A 16,664-nucleotide genomic window follows, 5' to 3' on the forward strand; every position below is an offset into this window, starting at 1 on the left:
AGCGTGTGCCATTCATGGATCTTAATGATAATAACATTTTGTCTTTCATTTTCAAAGACCATGACATCAGGAAGATGATGCCATGATAAGCGTGTGAACTGAATTTGAGTGAGGGGATATAGCATTGGCTTTGGAGTCAAGAGGATGGAAGCTCCAATCCAGCCCCAGACACTTGACACTTACTGTGTGATCTTGGGCAAGTCATTTAACCCTGACTGCCTTGCATCTAGAGCCATCTCCACTCATCCTGATCCATTTCTGGCTCCTGGACTGATCTGACTCTGGAGAAGAAAGTGAAACTGGTAATTTAGCATAGCCCCCTTCACTCAAATTCAAATTCTTTGAATAATAAAACTAGAAAGAAGCAGTGTATCAAGTCTAAACAAAACAAAAAGTCTAAACAGGAGGGAGCAATACTGTTTGCCTTCTTGATATTCAGGGCAGGAAACCAGCTCTACTGATTCCTATGAACACAATCTTGAGTCAGTAAACAGACTAATGCTGGGAGTCTGACTTCTAGGGAAAGTGGAGAAACAAAAGTGTGAGTGACAGGTAGCATGAGAAAAGAAGTCATAATAGAAACCTACCCCACAAGTATAAAAGCAACAGATAAAATAACAAAAATATTAATTAAACTTCAAAGATAAAATCAGACTGCAAGGGAAATAAGAGGATGAAAGACAATAATACAAAATCCCCAGTCATCAAGGAATAACAGCAAAAAACTGAAAATAAAATTCAGAATAGACTAAAATTAGAAAGATATGAGAAAGACAAAAAATAAAAATTTATTTTCCCTTTGCATGTAGTTAGAAAAATAAATAAATAAATTTATATGGTTTTTAAATGACACTTAAATTGTAAGCCTGAATAACTGGGAGGATGGTGTTATTAATCATTAACAATTGAAAAGATAAGTAGGGGGGCAGGTAGGTGGCACAGTGGATAGAGCACCAGCCCTGGAGTCAGGAGTACCTGAGCTCAAATCCAGCCTCAGATACTTAATAATTACCCAGCTGTCTGAAAAAAAAAAAAAACCTAAAGAAAAGATAAGTAGAAGAGAGTGCTTGTGGAACAGGGAATGAATTGAGTTGGGGACATGTTGAGTTTAAGATATCTATAAGACAGTTCTAGATGTCCAATAGATGGTTGGAGATTTAAATTTGGAGGTTAGGAGAGGGGTTAGGCCTGGCTAGGAATGTCTAAGAATAATCATTGAAGACATAATTTAATCCAATAAAGCTGAACACAAGTGAGATAGAACATAAGAAGAGCCCAAGAGAGAGCTCTGGAGTACATTCACAATTGATAGGAATGATTTGGATGAAAATTGAGGAGATTGAGGAGTATTCAGACAGGAGGAGAAGTTATATATTTTGAAGTTCTTATCATATGACCGGAAATGTGTTAAATATGTAAGGGATTCAAATTCAAGTAATAAGGGATAACCATTAACCTCAAGAAGTCCATATTCTAATCAGGGAAGATTAACATGAAGGCACACATTTGACAGCATGATTTGAAGATGGAAATGACTTGGAGTTCTGGTTTGGGTAAGATAAGGCATAAACTCACCTATCAGAGGCCAGGGGACTTACAGGGGAGGAGAACAAGATTCCTTTGATAGGGGTGGGAATGAAGGTGGATAAATCCATAAAGAAACAATCTAAATTCAAGAAAAATGATGACTTAAAAAATTAAGAATGAAGGCAAATAGAGCTTCCAGTCCTTAAACTATAGTATAAAGTAGTCATCAAAACTTACTTAGTATTGGCAAAAAATAGAAATGCAAATCAGTGAATCAGATTAGATAAGGAAGGATCAGAAATCATGGAACTTAATAATCTATTGGTCAATAAGCTTGAAAGCATGAATTACTTGAGAAAGAAAATTCTGCCACTGGACAAGAATTGCTGGAAAAACTGGGAATTTTTATAGAAATTAGCTTTAGATCATCATCTTCTATCACATTAAGCACATAATGGATATGTAATCTGAATATAAAAATCACATCATTAAAGAAAAAACTAGAAGGGAGAAGGATCAGGTAGCTTTCATAGCTATGAAAATGTAGAAAGATTTTAATCAAACAAGCAAGTGAGAAAATAAAAAAGATAAAAGATAATTTCAATTACATTAAATCTAAAAACTTTCACATCAGTAAAACCAATGCACTTAGGATGTGAAAATAAGTAACAATGCAGAATAAATATTTATATCAACTATCTCTGAAAAGATACTGATATCCAAACTATATATGGAAAGATATATTTACATAAGGTAAAGAGTATTTCCCAAATTGGTTAAAGGATATTAACAAACAGTTCTCAAAAGGAGAATTACAAACTATTAATAACCATATGGAAGATTGCATTAATCACTCATAATAAGAGAAAAAGTATACTAAACAACTCTGAGGGAAAAAAAGAAAACAGAAAATAATGGAGAGTCTGTAACAAAAAAAAAGCATTAGGATAGAATTGTCAATTGGTCCAACTGTTCTGGTAAGCCATTTGGAGGAATGCCAAGAAATTGAGTAAAATGTCTATACCCTTTTATTCACTGCTAAGGATATACCCCTAAGCAGGTCAATGTTGAAAAGAATATTTTCATAAAAAGAAAATAATATTTTTTGCAGGAACAAAGACCTAGAAACAAAGTCCATGCCCAACAATTGGAAAATGTCTAAACAAATTTTGGCACATGAATATAATGAGATATTATTATGATATAATAAATAATGAATTCAGAAAAGCATAAAATTAATCATATGAACACGTACAAGGACCAAAGAATTTATAATAATAACAATACAAATGAAAATAAATACTCTAGAGACTATTCCCAGATCAGACCTACCTAGAATTACTAGCTCCTGCCTCCTTCCCAGATGCTGTAACTTTGCTTTTCTGCCTGCTATGAATCATGACTCCTGGTCCTCACAAGTCAAATATGAACACCTACCAATAAACTAAAATCAGTAAAAAATCCTGCATCCCTTACACACTTCTTTTCTGACAATGATAAACAGCCTAAATTCATTCCCTATACACAAATCCAGTCATTCTTTTTGATTTCTCAATTTTCATGGTATAATCCCTTTCTTTATACTCTACAACCCATTCTCTTAGACAAAATACTTCTTTGATCCTATCCCAAAATGGTCTCCCTTTTCACTTTCTCTCTGGAATGAGTACTTCATAAAACAAAAACTGACTTTAATCTTAAAAATTTTCCTTCTTAAAAGCTTGCATCTTCATTAATTCCTATCTCCCTCATGATGATGTGTTAGGGACTGTTGTGTGTATGTGAATACTATAAATCTTCATCACCTAGTGCCCTTGAGCACCAGAATGGGAGTGGGAGCGGGAGCGGGAGTGGATTAGAGACTGGGGAGGATATTTAAGCACTTGTGAAAATGTAGAAAGTATAAGGGAGTCCAGAAAGGGACTCAACAATGATGCTGTATCATTGGTCACCTTTTTCTAGTATCAGTGCACTTTCACTCATATATCCAATTCAGTTGTTATATAGTCAGAATACTCCTTGTTTCTCATTGCCCCTTCTAGACTCTCTCTCTCTCTCTCTCTCTCTCTCTCTCTCTCTCTCTCTCTCTCTCTCTCTCTCATCACTTTGTAACTCATTCTCCTTTGAGATTCATTCAATCCAAATTTATCATCCAATCAAGATTCTGGTAGCCACTATTTTTTTGAATCCCAGGATTCTTTCTCCCCTCAATGAGTTCAGTGACATGCTCACAGTCTTTCAGTGCTAACCCAAGTCCTGCCCTTATATCAGGGTATTTCAACATATATAGATAGATAGATAGATAGATAGATAGATAGATAGATAGATAGAGATAGATATAGATATAGATATAGATATAGATATAGATGTGGATATAGATGTAGATATAGATGTAGATATAGATGTAGATGTAGATATAGATATAGATGTAGATATAGATGTAGATATAGATATAGATATAGATAGATATTCCCTCAAACATCGTAACTTTCTTCAATTTAGTCATTGTTTTGTCCTACTTATTCACCTCACCTCAATTATGAACAGATGTATCATACTTTGGATCTTACCTTCACCCACAAGAATCCCACGTCCACGTTATCTGATCACATTTTATTATTCATTTTTTCCTTCTGTGTTATAATCCTCCAAACTATTGATTTCTCAGTTTTCATGGTGATGAAGCATACTTCATTCTCACCCTGACTTCTAATCCTTCCATCCCTCAATTCTTTTCAAGGCCATGCCTTTGGACTGGCTTCACTCTTCTCTTTCCTATCTCAACCCCTTGTGGACCAACTCAACTTTATATTCTTGCTCCATTCAAGTCCCTTGCCTCTTTAATCTTATTGCCAATAATGTTTTGCCAAACTTCAATCCTCTCACCATTCGCTACCTTTGCTCCTATTGACATGCTACTAAAAGAAGCTGGAGAATAATGCTGAATGGATCCATTCCAAATTTGTTACCTAATTTCAACAGAGGTATGCCTGCAGCAAGGTAATATTTTATGAGTCCCCAACCAATTCACTATCGTACTGACTACAATTGGTTATTCTAAACCTTTTCATCCTTTTTCAAAACCTCCATGACATCCCTTCTTCAAACCCTCTCAGCTGAGAATCTTACCTCATATTTCACTGAAAAAAATAAGATTATTCACTAAGAACTCCTTCTTCTTTCCTCCTCATCGTCCTTATTTCACATCCCCCAGAAGCCTTGGATCATGATTTTCAATTTTGCCCCATTTCAAGTGAAAAGAGTCCTCCTTCCTAAGACAAACCCTTCTACAAAGCCAAGTGATTGATTCTGTCCCATCATCTCCAGATTGTCTTCCACTAATCTTCATTTTCTTCCTCTACTGGCTGCTTCCTCCATCTTTAAAAATCTTTCGCTTGATCCAATCATTCCTATTGGCAATCATCCCATATCTCTCCTCTGGTTCTTAGCTAAACTCCCTGAGAAAGCCTACAATGTACAATCAGTGCTTTTATTTACTTTTTTTTCTCTACTAAATTCTCTTCAGTCTGACTTGTGACTTGATTAAAATAAAATTGCCCTCTCCAAAGTTACTAGTGATCTGTTCACAGAACATCTAATTGTCTTTCTTACTCTTCAAAGAACAATAATTAAGTGGTTACAACAAACATTTATTATTAAGACAATGTTATGCCTAGATTCTACAACACTATGCTAGGTCCTGAGGGAGCTACAAATACAAATAGGACATGGCCTCCACTGTGTCAGTCTTTTATTAATCAAGCTATTAATAAGCACCATATTAGGTACCGGGGCTACAAAGATAAAATTGAAAACAATCCTGTCATCAAGAATCTTAGAGTTTAATTGTGATGGAAGTGGCTCCTCGAAGCAGTTCAGAGAGCTAGGACAACCATATTAGAATGGCTAAAAAAACAATGTTATCCCCTTCCATAAAAAAGAAAAACAAAACAAAAGCAAAAGCAAAAAACAACCCTTCAGAATCTGATGAACGCTTCATAAAAATTATCTCTTACGTATCTCATTCCCTTCCTAATTCCTCATACCAAAAATGACAAATCTGAAAATATGTTTATAAAAAATATGTATGTACAAAGTTAATTTGACTGTTCACTAGTGAGGAGAAGTGTGTGGGAAGGGAGGGTGGAAGGACATTTTATAACTTGAAAATATACATGTATATATGTATAAAAAATAAAAATTATTTAATCAATTAATTTGAAAAAGAAGAAGAATCTTACAATTTAGCCAAGAGACATCATGCACACATGTAGGTTTATACAATTATAAATAAAATAATATAGCAATGCAATGTGACTTTCAGAGACGGATCTCTGTGAGCATGTATTCCTGACTAAAAAGATTAGAGGTAAGAAGAAACTTTGAAAGGAAAGGAGACAATAATATTCAATCTTTTTTTATCTTATTCAGATAAGAGTGAGGTCAGAAGAAGTCTGCCCCCATCCTGTCCATCAAGTTTTGTACCTTATTTAACAAATTCTGTCTTTTGACAACATTTAGATTCTGAGGGTCCACACAATCTCTTTTCCATGTGTGGAAATATATGCCCTTCATTATCATTTATTCATTTATAATTGTAACAAAACTTCCTTCCTGTATTTCTATTTTTAAGTTTTTCCTTAGTTCCAATCTATTTTTTTTAACCCAGGAGTGTATGAAAGTCCCCTAATCTATTAAAGGTCCATTTCCCCCTCAAGATCATATCCACTTTCTCAGGTCAAGTTATATTTGGTTATATATCTTTAACTTTCACTTTTCAGAATATTATATTCTAATATTTTCTCTTCTTTATTGCATTTACAGAAGAATTTTGTGTGATCTTTAATAATCAAATTCTTTCTATCTGCTCTCAATATATTTTCTTTGACTTAGAAGTTATGAATTTTGGCAATGACATTTGTGATAGAATCTACCACTTCTTCTCCTCACCATAGTCACACCCCACCCACCTCTCTTTTGTAAATTAGATTGGTTCTTTTCCTAAAAGTTAAGAAAATTAGGACTTGATTGGCCCAGGGACTGAAGCTGAAGTTGCCTCATTATTGAATCAGCTTTGTGCTGGATTCAATTAACATTTACATGACTTCCTGGTCACCCAAGGACATCTCCTAGGTCCATCCACATAAATTCATGTCCCTTACTTGGCAGAAATCCTACACCTTGTCCAGTTGACAGGATAAATTTTCTTATGGAGATGAGTGGGAGCAGAGTATGCCTACTTGAGTTGAAGGTTATAGCCTTGTTTTCCTTTCTATGTTAAGGATAAATAAGTTTACTTTTATTAAGTTTTTAGTAATTCTTCATGATCAATTTGGGGGTTTTGGGGGTAGATACTTGTCATTTTCTTTTCCAATTCATTTTACAAAAGAGGAAACTGAGGCAAATAAGATTTATTTACCCAGGGTCACATAGTTAACAAGTTTCTAAGGTCAAATTTAAACTCAGGTCATCCTGACTCCAGACCCAGCATCACCTAGTTGATCTTATTATTAACTTTTTTAAATTTATTTTTATTAAAGATATTATTTGAGTTTTACAATTTTCCCCCATGTTGCTTCCCTCCCCCCACCCCACCCCCATGGAAAGCCCTCTGTCAGTATTTACTTTGTTTCCATTTTGTACATTGATCCAAATTGAGTGTGATGAGAGAGAAATCATATCCTTAAGGAAGAGACAAGAGTCTAAGAGGTAACAAGATCAGACAATAAGATATCTGTGTTTTCCTAAATTAAAGGGAATAGTCCATGCACTTTGTTGAAACTCCATGGCTCCTTATCTAGATACAGATGGCACTCTGCTTTGCAGACAGCCCAAAATTATTACTAATGGTTGCTCTGATGGAATGAGCGAGTCCTTCAAGGTTGATCATCACTCCCATGCTGCTGTTAGGGTATACAGTGCTTTTCTGGTTCTGCTCATTTTAGTCAGCATCAGTTCATGCAAATCCCTCCAGGTTTCCTGAAATCCCGTCCCTCCTGGTTTCTAATAGAACAACAGTGTTCCATGACATACATATACCACAGTTTGCTAAGCCATTCCCCAATTGAAGGACATTTACTTGATTTCCAATTCTTTGCCACCACAAACAGGGCTGCTATAAATATTTTTGTACAAGTGATATTTTTACCCTTTTCATCATCTCTTCAGGGTATAGATCCAGCAGTGGTATTGCTGGGTCAAAGGGTGTGCACATTTTTGTTGCCCTTTGGGCATAGTTCCAAATAGCTCTCCAGAAAGGTTAGATGAGTTCACAGCTCCACCAACAGTGCAATAGTGTCCCAGATTTCCCACAATCCTTCCAACAATGATCATTATCCTTTCTGGTCATATTGGTCAATCTGAGAGGTGTGAGGTGGTACCCCAGAGAAGCTTTAATTTGCATTTCTCTAATAATTAATGATTTAGAGCATTTTTTTCATATGGGTATGGATTGCTTTGATCTCCTCATCTGTAAATTGCCTTTGCATATCCTTTGACCATTTGTCAATTGGGGAATGGCTTTTTGTTTTAAAAATATGACTCAGTTCTCTGTATATTTTAGAAATGAGTCCTTTGTCAGAATCATTAGTTTTAAAGATTGTTTCCCAATTTACTATATGTCTTTTGATCTTGGTTACAGTGGTTTTATCTGTGCAAAAGCTTTTTTAATTTAGTGTAATTGAAATCATCTAATTGGTTTTTGGTGATGTTCTCCAACTCTTCCTTAGTCATAAACTTCTCCCCTTTCCATAGATATGACAGGTAAACTAGTCTTTGATCTTCTAATTTGCTTATAGTATTTTTTTATGTCTAAATCCCATAACTATTTGGATCTTATCTTGGTAAAGGGTGTGAGGTGTTGGTCTAATCTAAGTTTCTTCCATACTAACTTGCAATTATCCCAGCAGTTTTTATCCCAATAGCTGGACTCTTTGGGTTTATCAAACAACAGATTACTATAATCATCTCCTGATTTTGCACCTAGTCTATTCCACGGATCCAGCACTCTATTTCTTAGCCAATACCAAACAGTCTTGATTACTGATGCTTTATAATGTAATTTTAGATCAGGTAGGGCTTTTCCTTTTGCACTTTTTTTCATTAAATTCCTGGAAATTCTAGACTTTTTATTTCTCCATATAAATTTACCTACAGCTTTTTCTAACTCATTAGAGTAATTTTTTGAAATTTTGATTGGTAGGGCACTAAACAGATAGTTTAGTTTTGGTAGAATTGTCATTTTTATTATATTATATTAGCTCTACCTATCCATGAGCAGTTGATATTTGCCCAGTTATTTAAATCTGATTTAATTTGTGTGAGAGGTGTTTTATAATTGTTTTCAAAAAGTTTCTGAATCTCTCTTGGCAAATAGACTCCTAGTTATTTTATATTATCTGAGGTTACTTTGAATGGGATTTCTCTTTCTAGCTCTTCCTGCTGTATCTTGCTAGACATATAAAGAAAAGTTGAGGATTTATGAGGGTTTATTTTATAACCTGCAACTTTCCTAAAATTTCTAATTGTTTCCAGTAGTTTTTTGGATGATTTCTTACGATTTTCTAGGTAGGCCATCATGTCATCTACAGAGTGAGAGTTTTTCTCTTCCTTCTAAATTCTAATACCTTCGATTTCTTTTTTCTTCTCTAATTGCTAATGCTAACATTTTTAATGCAATATTGAATAGGGATGGTGATAATGTGCACCCTTGTTTCACCCCTGTCTTATTGGGAACACCTCTAGCATCTCCCCATTGAATATAATGCTTATTGATGGTTTCAGATAGATACTGCTAATTATTCTAAGTAACAGTCCATTTATTCCTACACTCTCTAGTGTTTTTAGTAGGAATGGATGCTGTATTTTGTCTAAAGCTTTTACAGTATCTACTGATGTGATCATATAATTTCTGATAGGTTCATTGTTAATATAATTGAGTATGCTAACAGTTTTCCTAATATTGGACCAACCCTGCATTCCTGGAATAAATCCTACGTGGTCATAATGTATTATCCTAGTGATAACTTGTTGTAATCGTTTTGCTAAGGATTTTATTTAAGATTTTTGCATCTATATTCATCAGGGAGATAGGTCTATAATTTTCTTTCTCTGTTTTAACTCTTCCTGGTTTAGGTAACAGTTCCATATTGGTTTCATAGAAAGAGTTAGGCAAAGTTCCATCTTTCCCTATTTTTCCAAAGAGTTTATATAAAATTGGAACCAATTATTCCTTAAATGTTTGGTAGAATTCACTTGTGAATCCATCAGGCCCTGGAGATTTTTTCTTTTTTTTTAATTTTTATTAAAGATATTATTTGAGTTTTACAATTTCCCCCCCAATCTTGCTTCCCTCCCCCCAACCCCCACCCCACAGATAGCACTCCTTCAGTCTTTACTTTGTTTCCATGTTGTACCTTGATCCAAATTGGGTGTGATGAGAGAGAAATCAGATCCTTAAAGAGAACAGAATTCTCAGAGGTAACCAGATCAGACAATAATATATCTGGTTTTTTTTTTTCCAAATTAAAGGGAATAGTCCTTGTACTCTGTTCAAACTCCACAGCTCCTTATCTGGATACAGATGGCACTCTCCTTTGCAGACAGCCCAAACTTGTTCCCAGTTGTTGCACTGATGGAATGAGCAAGTCCTTCAAGGTTGAACATCACTCCCATGTTGCTGTTAGGGTATACAGTGCTTTTCTGGTTCTGCTCATCTCACTCAGCATCAATCAGTTCATGCAAATCCCTCCAGGTTTCCCTGAAATCCCATCCCTCCTGGTTTCTAATAGAACAATAGTGTTCCATGACATACATATACCACAGTTTGCTAAGCCATTCCCCAATTGAAGGACATTTACTGGATTTCCAATTCTTTGCCACCACAAACAGGGCTGCTATAAATATTTTTGTACAAGTGATATTTTTACCCTTTTCATCATCTCTTCAGGGTATAGATCCAGCAGTGGTATTGCTGGGTCAAAGGGTGTGCACATTTTTGCTGCCCTTTGGGCATAGTTCCAAATAGCTCTCCAGAAGGGTTGGATGAGTTCACAGCTCCACCAACAGTGTAATAGTGTCCCAGATTTCCCACATCCCTTCCAACAATGATCATTATCCTTCCTGGTCATGCTGGCCAATCTGAGAGGTGTGAGGTGGTACCTCAGCATAGCTTTAATTTGCATTTCTCTAATAATTAATGATTTAGAGCATTTTTTTCATATGGCTATGGATTGCTTTGATCTCCTCATCTGTAAATTGCCTTTGCATATCCTTTGACCATTTGTCAATTGGGGAATGCCTTTTTGTTTTAAAAATATGACTCAGTTCTCTGTGTATTTTAGAAATGAGTCCTTTGTCAGAATCATTAGTTGTAAAGATTGTTTCCCAATTTACTACTTTTCTTTTGATCTTGATTACATTGGTTTTATCTGTGCAAAAACTTTTTAATTTAATTTAATCGAAATCAACTAGTTGGTTTTTAGTGATGTTCTCCAACTATTCCTTAGTCATAAACTGTTCACCTTTCCATAGATCTGACAGGTAGACTAGTCCTTGATCTTCTAATTTGCTTATAGTATTGTTTTTTATGTCTATGTCCTGTAACCATTTGGATCTTATCTTGGTAAAGGGTGTGAGGTGTTGGTCTAATCTAAGTTTCTTCCATACTAACTTCCAATTATCCCAGCAGTTTTTATCAAAGAGGGAGTTTTTAATCCCGGTGGCCTGACTCTTTGGGTTTATCAAAGAGTAGATTACTATAATCCTCTCCTGCATTTATACCTAGTCTATTCCACTGGTCCACCACTCTATTTCTTAGCCAATACCAAACAGTTTTGATGACTGATGCTTTATAATATAATTTTAGATCGGGTAGTGCTAAGCCACCTTCGTTTGCATTTTTTTCATTAAGCTCCTGGCAATTCTTGACTTTTTATTTCTCCATATGAATTTACTTACAATTTTTTTCTAATTCATTAAAGTAATTTTGTGGAATTTTGATTGGTAGAGCACTAAACAGATAGTTGAATTGTCATTTTTATTATTTTTATTATATTTTATTACATTATTATATATTATATTGTATTATATTGTATTATATTATATTATACTATATTATACTATATTATACTATATTATATTATATTATATTATATTATATTATACTATACTATACTATACTATACTATATTATACTATATTATATTATGTTATATTATACTATATTATATTATGTTATGTTATATTATGTTATGTTATATTATATTATGTTATATTATTATATTAGCTCTACCTATCCATGAGCAGTTGATATTTGCCCAGTTATTTAAATCTGATTTAATTTGTGTGAGAAGTGTTTTCAAAAAGGTTCTGAGTCTGTCTTGGCAAATAGACTCCCAAGTATTTTACACTGTCTGAGGTTACTTTGAATGGGATTTCTCTTTCTAGCTCTTCCTGCTGTTTCTTGCTAGTCATATATAGGAGAGTTGAGGATTTATGGGGGTTTATTTTATAACCTGCAACTTTGCTAAAATTGCTAATTGTTTCCAGTAGTTTTTTAGATGATTTCTTGGGATTCTCTAGGTATACCATCATGTCATCTGCGAATAGTTTTGTCTCTTCCTTCCCAATTCTAACTCCTTTAATTTCTTTTTCTTCTCTAATTGCTGATTCTGACATTTCTAATACAATATTGAATAGTAGTGGTGATAATGGGCACCCTTGTTTAACCCCTGATCTTATTGAGAATGCCTCTAGCCTCTCCCCATTGAGTATAATGCTTGTTGATGGTTTCAGATAGATACTGCTAATTATTTTAAGGAACAGTCCATTTATTCCTACACTCTCTAGTGTTTTTAATAGGAATGGATGCTGTATTTTGTCAAAAGCTTTTTCAGCATAAAAATATGAAATGCTTCATGAATTTGCGTGTCATCCTTGTGCAGGGGCCATGCTAATCTTCTCTGCATCGTTCCAATTTTAGTATATGTGCTGCCAAAGTGAGCACCTGCAGATTTTTTCTTAGGGAGTTCAATGATGGCGTGTTAAATTTCATTTTCTGAGATAGGATTGTTTAGGTATTCAATCTCTTCTTCATTTAACTTGGGCAACTTATATTTTTGTAAAAACTCAGCCATTTCACTTAGATTATCAAATTTATTGGAATAGAGTTGGGCAAAATAATTTCAAATTATTACTTTAATTTCCTCCTCATTGGTGGCGAGTTCACCTTTTTCATTTAATGATACTAGCAATTTGATTTTCTTCTTTCTTTTTTTGATCAAATTGACCAGAGGTTTATCAATTTTATTGGTTTTTTCATAAAACCAACTTTTGGTTTTATTTATTAACTCAATAGTTTATTTGCTTTCAATTTTATTAATTTCTCCTTTAATTTTTAGAATTTCTAACATGGTCTTTAATTGGGGATTTTTGATTTGTTCTTTCTCCAATTTTTTTAGTTGCATGTTTAGTTCATTGATTTCCTCTTTCTCCAATTTATTCATGTAAGTATTTAAAGCTATAACATATCCCCTGAGAGTTGCTTTGAATGAATCCCATAGGTTTTGGCATGTTGTTTCATTATTATCATCATCTAGGATAAAATGGTTAATTTTTTCTATAATTTCTTTTTTGGTCCACTCATTTTTTAAGATGAGGTTATTCAGTTTCCAATTTGCTCTGGGTCTATATCAACTTGGCCCAGTATTGCCTATGACTTTTATTGCATTGTGATCTGAGAAAGATGCATTCACTATTTCTGCCTTTCTGTAGTTGATCATTAGGTTTTTATGTCCTAGTACATGGTCAATTTTTGTATATGTTCCATGTATTGCAGAGAAAAAGGTATATTCCTTTCTATCCTCATTCAGTTTCCTCCATAAGTCTACCATATCTAATTGTTCTAACAATCTATTTACCTCCTTAACTTCTTTCTTGTTTATTTTATGATTCGATTTATCTAGATCTGAGAGTGGGAGGTTGAGGTCTCCCACTAGGTAGAGTTTTGCTGTCTATGTCTTCCTGTAGTTCTTTCAGCTTCTCCTCTAAGAATTTAGGTGCTGTCCCACTGGGTGTATATATATTCAGTATTGAAATCACTTTATTGTCTAAGGTACCTTTTAGGAGGATAAAGTTTCCTTCCTTAACTCTTTTAATGCTATCTATTTTTGCTGCTGCTTTGTCTGAGATAAGGATTGCTACCCCTGCTTTTTTTAACTTCAGCTGAAGCAAAATATATTTTGCTCTAACCTTTTACCTTTACTCTATATGTATCTCTCTGCTTCAAATGAGTTTCTTGTAAGCAGCATATTGTAGGATTCTGGTTTTTAATCCACTCTGCTATTTGCTTATGTTTTAAGGGAGAGTTCATCCCATTCACATTCAAAGTTATGATTACTAATTCTTTATTGCCCTCCATGCTATCTTCCCTCTGTTTGTATTTTCCCCCCTTTATCCATATTCTCCAGTATTTTGTTCCTGAGTACCACCCCTTTCAGTGTCTTTGCCCTCCTATATCACCCCGCTCCCCTTTCTTTCCCCTTTCCCTTTTTTCCCTTTTCCCTTCCCTTCCTTTTGGTAGTGCCCCTTTTTTCCCCACTCCTCTTCCCTTATTCTGTCCCACCTCCCCTTTTCCCCTTTTAATACTTGAAAGGTTAGATGTTTTATAAGTTAACTGAGTATGTGTAGATTGACTTTAAGCCAAGTCTGATGAGAAAATTCAGATGTTTCTCATCTGCTCCCTTCTTCCGCCTAATACCATAGGTATTTTGTACCTTTTAGTGTAATGAGATTTACCCCATTCAATCCCCTCCCTCCTCTCATCTCTTTCCTGTCCCCCTTTTTAAGGAGGTACTGTTTTTAGATCATTCTGAGTCATAGAAAATTCTGATTATCTGTCACTTCTAGCTAACTACATTCTATCTAATAGAGTTAAAATTCTTGGGAGTTATCAGAGTCTTTTTCCCAAGTGGAATTAAAGCCAGTTACATCCCATTAGATAGTACTCTCATGGATAGATCATGAATGTCCATCAATTCTGGCTAGGTATATTCTCTCTGTTATAGTTACAGTTCTCAAGATTTATGAAACTCTTTTCCCCCATGCTGGGATATAGCCAGCTTTTTTTCCCTTTTACCACCCCCCCTTTTATACCTTATCATGTGGCTCTTGAACCTCCTGTTTGATGTCCAAATTTTCTATTTAGCTCTGGTCTTTTCATCAGGAATTCTTAGAATTCTTCCATTTTGTTAAATGTTCATCTTTTTTTCCCTGGAAGAGAAGGCTCAGTGATGTGGGATAGTGGATTCTTGGCTGCATTCCAAGCTCCTTTGCTGTTTGAAATATCTAGTTCCAGGCCCTTTGCTCCCTTAATGTTGATGCAGCCAGGTCCTGTGTGATCCTTACTGTGGCTTGTTGATATTTAAACTGTTTCTTTCTGGCTGCTTTCAGGATTTTCTCTTTTATCTGATAGTTCTGGAATTTGCCCACAACATTCTTCGGTGTTTTTTCATATTAGGCTCTTTTTCTGGAGGGGATCAATGTATTCTCTCAATAACTACTTTGCCCTCTGGTTCCATGATATCAGGGCAGTTTTCCATCACTAGATCCTGTAATATTAAGTCCAGGCTTTTTTTCTCTTCAATGTTTTCAGGAAGTCCAATAATTCTCAGGTTGCCCCTCCTCGATCTATTCTCAAGGTCAGTGGTTTTCTTGATGAGGTATTTTACATTTTCTTCTATTTTTTCTATTTTTTGATTTTGTTTAACTGACTCTTGCTGTCTCATGGAGTCATTAGTTTCTGTAGACTCCATTCTTTTTTTTAGGGAGGTGTTTTTTTTCCTTAACCTTTTGCAACTCCTTTTCCAAATTAGGGTTTGCAACTCCTTTTCCAACTGGTCAATTCTACTTTTTAAAAGAGTTTTCTATTTGACCAATTGAGGCTTTGAGAGAATTATTTTCTTTTTGCATTTGCCCAACTGAGGATCTGAGAGAATTATTCTCATTTTGTATTTGTCCAATTGAGGATCTGAGAGATTTATTTTCCTTTTATATTTGTCCAATTGTATTTTCTAAGGATTTGTTTTCTTGTTGGAAGGTACTAATTGTCTCTCCCAAATTTTCCAGTTGATTTTTAAACTCCTTCCTTATTTCTTTTTTTTTTTATTGCAAGGCAAATGGGGTTAAGTGGCTTGCCCAAGGCCACACAGCTACATAATTATTAAGTGTCTGAGACCGGATTTGAACCCAGCTACTTCTGACTCCAGGGCCGGTGCTTTATCCACTGTGCCACCTAGCCACCCCTCCTTCCTTATTTGTTCAAGGAAGTCTTTCTGTGCTGAAGATCATATTTTATTCTCCTCAGAGATTCTAGATGTCTCTGAGTTAGGGTCTTTTCCTTCCAAGAATTTTTCTATGGATCCACCTTTCCACTGACCCTTCTTCATTTTGCTAAGACCTTGAGTTGGGGAGGGGCTGGTTCACAGGGGCTTGGGATCGCTAGAGGCTTTACTCACTGAATGCAACTTCTCTGGCTGGCCAGTAGGAGGTGCTGGTTGCTCTCTCTGGAGTGTCTGTGACCTTGATTGAGGCCTTCTCCCTTTGATTGGATGGAGGAGTTGGAGCTTTTGAATTCTTTTGCCTTCAATCAGTGGTGGGCTTTACCCTGGCCTGGTTCATTCCTCTCTCTGTTGTCAGCTGGGCTGGTTCTTCTGGTCACACACCTGTACCTGAAGCAGAAGTAGTTTGCAATTGTTTGTTCTGGGAAGAGGCCTCAGCCACAATGGAGGCATGGACTCAGAATTCCTCAGACCATAGGGATGATGTCTGCAGCTCTTCTGCACTGGAACTCTCCCCCCCCCCCCCACCATCGGCAGGGTCCAGAGGGTGAGCACCAGCACTGGTGCCTCTGCTCCCTAGTTAACTCAAGCCCCTGCTGTCTAGCCCCACTGCTGATCCAGCAGGTCTGGCTCTCAGGCCCTTAAACTCCCTGGCTCCAATTTAGCTGCTAATCTGGCTGATCCAGGGCTGATCTGCCCTCTGAGCCCAGACTCACCTGCCCAAATTTGTCCAATGCTGCTGCAGGAGACAAATCCTGAGGTAGATGTTCCTTCTCCTGGTTCTTCTTTCTGGGTTTTGTG

General features: G+C 35.6%; 1 non-coding gene across 1 annotated transcript; it reads right to left on the reverse strand.

The window, feature by feature from the left end:
• Positions 1 to 12,425: 12,425 nt before the first annotated feature.
• LOC141523225 (U6 spliceosomal RNA) lies at positions 12,426 to 12,532 on the reverse strand. Its single transcript, XR_012478412.1, has one exon. It is a non-coding gene; the product is annotated as a U6 spliceosomal RNA (small nuclear RNA).
• Positions 12,533 to 16,664: the final 4,132 nt, after the last annotated feature.

The sequence above is a fragment of the Macrotis lagotis genome, chromosome 4 (assembly GCF_037893015.1).
Source record: "Macrotis lagotis isolate mMagLag1 chromosome 4, bilby.v1.9.chrom.fasta, whole genome shotgun sequence".
NCBI lineage: Eukaryota > Metazoa > Chordata > Mammalia > Peramelemorphia > Peramelidae > Macrotis > Macrotis lagotis.